The sequence below is a fragment of the Oratosquilla oratoria genome, chromosome 33 (genome assembly GCF_046742065.1).
Source record: "Oratosquilla oratoria isolate Oo_2021 chromosome 33, ASM4674206v1, whole genome shotgun sequence".
NCBI lineage: Eukaryota > Metazoa > Arthropoda > Malacostraca > Stomatopoda > Squillidae > Oratosquilla > Oratosquilla oratoria.
Window position 1 is genome coordinate 32,822,896 of NC_134809.1, and position 10,000 is coordinate 32,832,895.

Consider the following 10,000-nt stretch of genomic DNA (forward strand, 5'->3'; position numbering starts at 1 on the left):
TCCTTATTTATGAGTTTATTACTACACAAACGAGTAATTGACTATATCATTAATGGATGAGGCTTTTCTCAAACCACAGCATTATCATAACTGCATGATAGCTATAACGAATGCTATCAGTACCCTGTATATACATCAGAGCTGATTTCGTAATTCGTAGGAAGGACGAAAAATGAACGAAAGAAAACCTTCCCTAGCTCAGGGATAGACTCCCTGCTTCATGCAAATAAACCAACATTATAGAATTAGTTGTTTATTCTATTTTTTCTATGTTCAGAGGAAAACTATTTTCTAGTTATCATTTATTTACTTACTTATTCATTTATTCATTTACCTATTTATTTGTCTACTTATTTCTTTGCTTATTTGTTTATTTTTAATAATTAATTTTATTAATTCATCTGCTCATTTATTTATGTATTTGTTTATATATTCACTTGATTATTTATCTATTTACTTACTTATCCTTATTGTTGAGGTACAAGAATTGATAAGGTTTCTTTTAGCTTTTATCTGAAGGTTTTCCTTCGTATATGTGAGGGTGAATATTAGAAAGAAATATATAATAATAAAAATAAATTGCAGTGATGCTTGCGCGGTACACGCTCCTCTTTGTTCTCGGGCCAGCATTAGGTTGGCTCTTTATCACTGCAATTATTCCAATTTGTACTTGAGGCATCCTCACAATATGCATCATTAACAATTCCAAATAATTATTTTCATCGGGTCACTAGTGTTGCTACTTCTTTTATGCATACTGATTTCCTGAGTGTACGAAGAACATTAATTCTATCATTAGCAAAAAACAAGTACACAGACACACAAACAGAGATACAGGTACTACTGTGCATACTTGCAATATTTTTTCTTTTTTAATTCCGTCTATCACCTGTACGTTACTGGTATTACCACAATATTTACGGTCACCGGGTCAATTTCTTATGTAGTGATGAAGGAGAACCCATGCAAACGGCATTTAGTGTCCGGATTTATGTATTATTGACAAAGCAAACCGTGGGAAGATGATAATGATGGTATACTACAAGTGTTAACTACCATGTCAAGAAGACTGAAAATATGATATTATTGATGTGCAAGCACCTGAGACAACATAACGATAGATATGTTTGCCTACTTTCTCTCTTTAATTACCTGTAGGCTACGATATCGACACTGCTGTGTATAAACTAAATGTTTTTTCTCATTACGTTCTTTCAGTTTTACATTTTTAATTGCCTTGGGGGCTGAAGCCACAAAGATGATTTTACCTATCTATGTACAACATGACGTTTCGAACACCTCACGTGCGATAACCTTATCTTCGAATAAACTTGTTTACATTCGTACTGATACAGCATAAAGCTTCCCAGCCTCCTGCTTACATATCCGGGCGGTAATAACAGAGTCTGGTATTTCCTGTTGGCTCGCAGCATCCACTCACTCCACCGGCAGACACAAAGAGTGGATCACTTCTTCCCCTTACATATACTTACATACATATATCAAGGCTTTTTTCCCCTTACAAGGGAGGTAGCCAAAAAGGAAAAGGCATTAAATCATTCCCACCCATTCCATCCCTAAATACACTCCACTCCCCTCCACCCTCCCTCCCATCTTAGCACCTCCTGGATGACGGGTCATCCCTGCACCTTGTCCACTGCCCTGGGTCAGAGGCAGTGTCGCAAGGCACAGCACATCCACAGCAAGGCCGCTTCATTAAATCGGCGACCCCCCTTTCCGTCCCCCCATGCATTAAAAGAAATAATAATAATGAATAAAACGGCATACCAAGAATAAAGGCCTCGTCCTCATATCATGTTCCCTGTTTTATACACATAGATACTTTTTGTTCCCATTCCCCTGGGATTGATCCTATCCACCTGTAAAAGTTTATTCCTGAAGCCAAATCGATACATAGTTCTTGAATTGCAGTCCTACACAATAGATCGCCCTCTCAGACTTGCCAATTCTTACATCTTCCATGGGGTACTTCTGAGCATCGAGTCCCATTGATTGTTGCCACTTGCCCCAGCTTATTGCGAAGAGATCAAAGTGATTACATCGTCTTCCTTTCACGTACACGCTGTCTCGGGCGAAACAAGCCACGCCCTCTTTCTTTCCTAGCCAATCACACCTCCCTTTACCCAAGACTCTTCATGCAAAAGCAATTCTGTTTGGTCAGGGAGGAAATAGGAGTGGCTTGTTTCGTCCAAGACCATTGCGGTGACTATTCTATTCTTATCCTGCTGTTATACAAGAAAAACTAGCCAATCTCTACTTATGTAACATCCTAAGTATTACCGGTATCCATTCCCTATCTCATGCCTGCATTCAACTACCTTTACCACAACCACCATGGCAACAACCATCACTATCACTCCTTGTAGCAAGCATACCCAGGAGACCCATCGTAGATATGCATCCGACCACTTTCATTTTTCTTGCTTCACACAATGTGCGCCCAGAGTTATCTGTTTTTCTCTCTACCTTCTTACTACCAATAACATCATGTGAATCGAATTCATTTGTATATATTTACTGACCCGTCGTGCTCCTTAATAAGGGAAAAATTAAATCAATATTAATAAGATGCTAATCGTAGCCGTAACCTCCCCGGGGCGTGGGGCCGAATGGGAGAGACGGAAGCCAAATTCTCTCTCAGGCTCCAGTCTCCCTCATCTCATTTTCCTTTCAAACTTGGTTATGTTTAGCCTCGCCTATTTTATCAGTATCTTATCATTTTTACCTCGCCTGACCCCGTGCCTCACCTCTGCCGATATGCCCTGTATGCACATCTAACTTGTTATTTCCCTAACACTATTTTGGCTAATTTATCTTGCTTATCTTCATTCTCGCTGAATAATAGAATTTAATCTAACATGATTCGTGCTTGGTGCTCAGTGAAATGATCAAGAACTTCTTTATATTTTAAGTATCTATGATATATTTCATGGCAATGATATCTGTGTATTTTTCTACATCTTTAAAAGTGTTGATATTCAAGAGAAACGATTATAACCACACGTTTATATTTTTCTTAGTTCAACTTAGATTTTGATATCAAGCAGTTTTCTGGTTTATCCGAAAGTCACGAGCAATGTGAACATGCTCTTTGGATGATTCCTCGGTGTTGAAGTTATCAAACCAGGTCTATTCGTGGATTAAAGTTTTTCGCCTGTCAGCTTGCCCTGTCATCCTTAGCTCACGATCAGAATCTGAGACTTCTTTGGGAGAATCCAAGAGATGGCAAAAGCCGAAATCTTCCCTCTGGAACGTACTGATGCCATGGAGATGAGAAACTACGCCCTCCCAGATCCAGCACCCCAGGGAGTCCTATTTCAAGTGTAAAAGCTTCCTGTGGTACACAACAGTATGGTGCTTATTGTTCATATCCCTTTGTTATGCATTCTGAAATCAAGATTCCGATCATAATGCTTTTCTATGGTCTCCATGTTCGATTACGACGGAAGAGTTTGTGTCGAATGTGCGTTGAATCCAGCATACGTTACTGCTCATATCCATCCATAAAGCGACCTGATTGGGTAACAAAGGCGCTTCCTGAGAACTGAATCTATTCAGTTATTATTATTCTCGATCGCTTGGGGCCTTGATGATATCGTTGCTTCTGTTTGCATAAGTGTATATGCTTCGTGAGTTATACATAATTTGCGCTATGGATAATATCTCTCTTTTTGCATTTATAAATCCATGCCGTTTTTTGTGTTAATGATAGTCAAACGTGGAGTTAGAGTTGCAGTTCCCCATGAGAGATTAGGATATCAATATTTTTAGCCATGCTAGATCAACACCTCCCATAACAATGTGTAATATGTATACTAGAATAATATCGACGTTTAAATCCTTTCAAATTTCTGAACCATTGGCATAAATCAGCAATTTGTGGCCCACTTGAGAAACATTAAACTGGAGTTTATATTCTATCCTTACGCAACGGAAAATACTACATTCGAACTAGAGAGGCAAAACATCATACTTCTGCATCAAATTTGGACATAAGAAACTAAGCATATATAAACAATAAAGATGGGATAGTTTGGACACATGGAGAGAATGAGTAAAGAAAGACTAGCAAAAGAGGTGTGGAAGGCAGAGGTGGGAGGAGTGAACATGAGGGGGCGACCTGGGATGAGATGGATGGATGGAGTAAAAGGGGCATTGGGAAAGAGGGGAATGTCTGTTGAGGAGGGACGGGAGAGGACAGAAGATAGGGGTGAATGGAGAATGGTTGTGTATGGATGATGCTGGGATGCATGAGGGGGAGTGGGTGGAGGATGGGGGGTGAGGGAATATGTATGAGAAGAATTGACGCAGCCCGAAGGGATTCGTCTCCGTCTTCTCCTTTTCTACATGAGGGGACGGACATTATACATACTTATGGCATAACAAAATAAAAGGATCATTGATAGCATATCTGCAAAAAGGGGTCCTACGATAGGAATACTCGAGAAAATTATCATCTTCCTGCCTGACTTCGGCACCTTTATCTCCATTTGGTAGTCTATCTTTGAGGATCTGACACTCATTTTTGGACCAGACTCAAGAACATTATCAAAATAGAAAACACACACGTATGTGTGTGTGTGTGTGTGTGTGTGTGTGTGTGTGTGTGTGTGTGTGTGTGTGTGTGTGTGTGTGTGTGTGTGTGTGTGTGTGTGTGTGTGTGTGTGTGTGTGTGTGTGCGTGTGTGTGTGATTACGTAAGTGTATTTGCCTAATTATAGTATACAGAACAGGACCACCGCCCGTTGGATCCTGTCTCCTATTATCTAATTTTCTAACATACCTAAACCCAAATTATACATACATACATATATGTATATATATATATATATATGTATATATATATGTATATATTATATATATATGTATATATATAAATATACATATATATATATGTATATATTATATATATATATGTATATATATAAATATACATATATATATATATATATATATACATATGTGTGTGTGTGTGTGTGTGTGTGTGTGTGTGTGTGTTGTGTGTGTGTGTGTGTGTGTGTGTGTGTGTGCGTGCGCACGTGTGTACACGTGTTTGGACCTACTAACAAGGTTGAAATCAAAACATTCCGCTTTATCAACGCTTTTTTCTCACAAACTTCAGATTGTTTTGTCCACTATTTTTTTCTGTAACTTTTTTCATGGTCATCGTTAGTTTATACGTAATTCCAGCGTGAATCTTCTTAATATTTTTTTGCTGTAAACATTGTTTTCACGAGTGATCTAGGAGGTTTTATTTCATTCCACTACTATTAGATAAGCAATCACAAGTCTGTGTGGTAGGGAGGAAAACACCAATTTTCTAACCAGGAAATAACTAGTATCTTACAGCTGTCTCTAAAATCATACCTGACCAACTCGTATTTTGCAGCTTCTGGTTTACCCCTATAAAGGAGTGTGATAATAACAGTATAGATTACGTTACCACAAATGACTCAATAAAAGGGAGGTTGAATATGGCTCTGGGCAGAAAAAATACCAAAAAATTAAAATTCCATATGTTGAAGATTTCATAAGAGAATTTGATTACTGAGATCTCACCAACTTTAATAAAGAAAGCCAATAGAATTCATGTTTATAAACACGTAAAAGTAATGAATAATGTCATATTTCTGGCCAAACATACTCTGTTGCATAGATACTGAAGTAAGTTAAGAAATACAAATTTCCGATCCTATCGTTCTTCTTTAATGTATTAGATCAGAAAAAAAAAATATTTTGGGAAATATGCACAAAAGGCACTTGAGATTTCCCAAAGACGTAAACCAGATAGCAGTGATTGCCCTAAGGATGAATAATATGTAAGTATTGCAGACGAAATTGTCTTTGTAGTTCTCTGCAAGCCGGTCAAACGGAATCAGTATATTGAAAAGAATTAAAGAAATATATCGAATTATACCATTGCAGGTGCAAATGGATCTACATCTAAAGGGCAGATGAATAATATTGTGGCGTAAGTACTAGCAGAAGTGGTGTCGGGGTGTAATTACGAGCGAAAACTAGAGCAAAACCCTTAAACCGAAAATCAATGAGCTCCTTTCATTACAAATTAGACACAGGTGAAGTAGTTATCACAGGCAAAGAATGATTTGTGGTCTGGAAGAGAAGAGGACCTTTTTAACGGTGGGAAGGACAAGAGTGAACTGAAATTTCGTAGGCAGAAGTGAAGACAAGACCGGGCCTAATCAGACAAAGGGGCAATGGAGTGACCGCTTAGACCGCTCGACCTTCCTGCGGTCGAAGTCTTGACCACAGGAGCCCTTGGGGAAGAAAATGCCGAGTTCCTTTGTGGGGGCCAAGTCAAGTGTGAACTATGTTAGGGTTAATGTGTTCTCGCCATTGCCGTTACTCACGTCAGAGTTTGCAGACTGCTACATTAGAGCTCTTTTATGCTCAAATCATGACTTGTAGTTATTAAGATTAAGATGAATAATGAATATCTAATGAACTGTTTTGCTGAGGTTGACGGTTTCCGTATTATTTCAACACCCCCTTTGTCTTTTATACTTTGATGTTCAAAGTCAGTACAATCCAAGCACTGGGTCAAACTATGAAAACAAACTCTTACCTTGAACGCGAACGTCGAAGTAGGAGATTTCAATTGAGCAAAAACAAATAATCCAAATCTGCATTTGTCCATAGAGCGTTGACAGAACTTACCTGTGAAAGAGAAATAATATGGTTAGACATATACTAACAAAAAATTGGAAAAAATACAATAGATTAATAAGTAAATATAATGATAATTATCTACATAACATATCTTAATATATATGAAAACGTGAAATTTTGTGTTTGCGTATATATATGCATGGAGGAATCACATGTAATTTGGAATTACAATGAAGGACCTATACCTTCATAGTACTAATATACACTCACATTTACACACACATACATACACACACACTCACTCACAAACACACACACACACACACACATACACACACACACACACACACACACACACATACACACACACACACGCTGTCTCGACAGAGGCTGCAGCAGATCCGAGGTGAACACACACACACACACACACACACACACACACACACACACACACACACATATATATATATATATAAATTATATATATATATATATATATATATATATATAAATATAAATATATAATTATATATATATATATATATATAAAATTGCACACATTCACATGTGTAAACCTATTTATAATATGTCCATAATGATCAAAGGTACGTGGAAACATGTATTGCTTTGCCCGTCTTCGAGGAACATAAGTAGTAGCATAGGTGGTGCTATTGTGTCTTATTCCAAGAATAGAAGAAAAGAATATGTTCTCATAAGATCTCATCTTTTTCCACCACAGGTTTCGCTTTCTCTTTATTACCCAGAGACATGACTTGTAGCCTTCTCTACATAGTTTGTTTATTTTGCTGCCTGTTGAAATGGAGCGGGTTTAGTATTTATCTACGGAGTAACAGGTCAACATCTTCAAACTAATAATGAATATCTTATTTCATAACAATACTTGGAGTTAAAAATTATTATAGATTGCATTGCAAAAGATATATTACTTTTTCCAATATCCACCAATGAATCCAAAAGACTCAGATCACTTTCAAGGCCGCTGATTTCCCTAGCATAATTAAATCTACATGGTCAAAAGTTCGTCATTTGAAAATGCGTGTCCGCATTATAGAGTTTCTGCGTACTTTCTAGTTATTACCAACCGACTGACTTAAGTCAGGTTAATGTCAAGATATAGCGCGTGATTTTAGGATATTTTCCGTTTCCCTACCAAATTTATCACCTCTACGATGCAAAAATACTATTTTATATTTACCCTAGTTAACTACGAATTGTTTCCTTATTCCCATACATACTATTCTACATATTGTAAAACAAACTTAGTCCAATTATGTCATGAATGACCGAATATTTTATATTTTCTCCTGTCCATACTTATCTACCTTATAAAGGAACTCCATTCCAATTATTTCATAAATGACCGAACCATGAACGACAGCATACTCAGTTGAGTGAGTAATAACAATTGTTAAAGAGCGGACCCGTCAACTCGCGTTTTCTTCTGGGCTTCCAGGTATTCCTGGTCCTCGAGGACTGGAAGGGACGACCCAAGACACATGGGGTTTCTGAAGGGCCCATCAGGTGGCGTTGTCAAAAAATGTCCTTTATGGAGTTTTAGAATATTTCCTATAAACAGAAGTATATTCTTTCCTTGACATGAAAAGATCTACATTCTGACATTTTGATACACACACACACACACACACACACACACACACATATATATATATATATATATATATATAATATATATATATATATATATATATATATATATACATACACATATATATATATGTATATATATATATAAATGAGCTACATGACAATATCAATTCAGTTCATAGTGAACATGAGATATTGTCCGCCATGGCTATACATCGGGAGTATATGTTATAGTTGAGTATATACTATTTCTACACACTGAATTTATAGAAACAGAAACATAGGAACATATAGACGGACGCTCTCACGCACACGCACACACACACACACACACACACACACACACACACACACACACACACACACACACACACACACACACACACACACAAGAGGACATGTAATAAATCTCAAAAAGGACAGCTACAGAAGAGACCTGAAAAAGAACAGCTTCCCACACAGAGTGATAGATATCTGGAACAAATTGAAAAAAAGAAAAAAAAAAATAGTGTGTGCAAACACAGTACAAGAATTTAAGAACAAGCTTGATCTTGCGAGACACAAAAACGGGTTACCACGAGTATAGCTCCCCTTCCCGTAAAATACAAGTAAATACACACACACCACACCTACACACACAAACACATACAGACGTACAACCACAAACACACACATATACACCCATGTAAACACATGCACAGGAAACGGTATACGTATAAATATATATATATGCATGTACATATAGTGGAGTATAAGCACATAAAGAAAGGGAGAAAACGATAAAACTACATACAAATATATGTATCCGCATGCACACGAAAAGGGAAAGGTACATTCACTCTCACTCCAAACTTACATGTGTGTGTGTGTGTGTGTGTGTGTGTGTGTGTGTGTGTGTGTGTGTGTGTGTGTGTGTGTGTGTGTGTGTGTGTGTGTGTGTGTGTGTGTGTGTGTGTGTGTGTGTGTGTGTGTGTGTGTGTGTGTTCGTGTGTGTATGTGTTCGTATGTAGAGGAATTTGCATTTATTACTAACATCTGTACATGAGCGTATATAGATACACTCCTCAAAAAAGTGTTTTTACTATTTCGTGTCCTACAAAGTCAGCTTCCTCCTTATAACCATCCAGAGTTGGAAAGAAAAATCGTTAAAACGAATACGATTCGAAATAAATACAATACAGATTTCCTAAATTATCATAAAGAATGCCTTTTCATAATATAACACACAGTAGTTGTATAATAGTCTTTTTCCATAAATAAAGTAAAATGGCACCACATCACCAAAAGGTAACATTAGCCTCGTGTTAGATTATGTCAACAACTTACGTATAAGGCCGAAACAGCTCACCTTAGCCCCGTAAATCTGACTCGTATGGCGACATCGGTGCAGTCAGGCGTCCAGGCCGTGATGGTGGAGGGCGAGGGCAAATACGTTGAAGAGGTCTGGGAAAACCAGGGCGCCAAATCATATTTGCACAGCATACCTCGTCCTCTCCTTAGTTGCAATGCAATTATGCAGAAAAAGCGCAGACTTTCCGCAGAGTTGCTAATTGCAGAAGAACAGAGACGGGAGGAGGGGGGAAGAGACGAGATGTATTTTGTCGCCGATATCCAGCGTTTCCGTTCTTGTGGAAATCGAAATCAAAAGGATGGAAGGGAAGAGTTTTAAGAAAGACAACAAAATGGAAGGTTAGAAGAAAGTGAAAGGTAACCAACATTTTTCT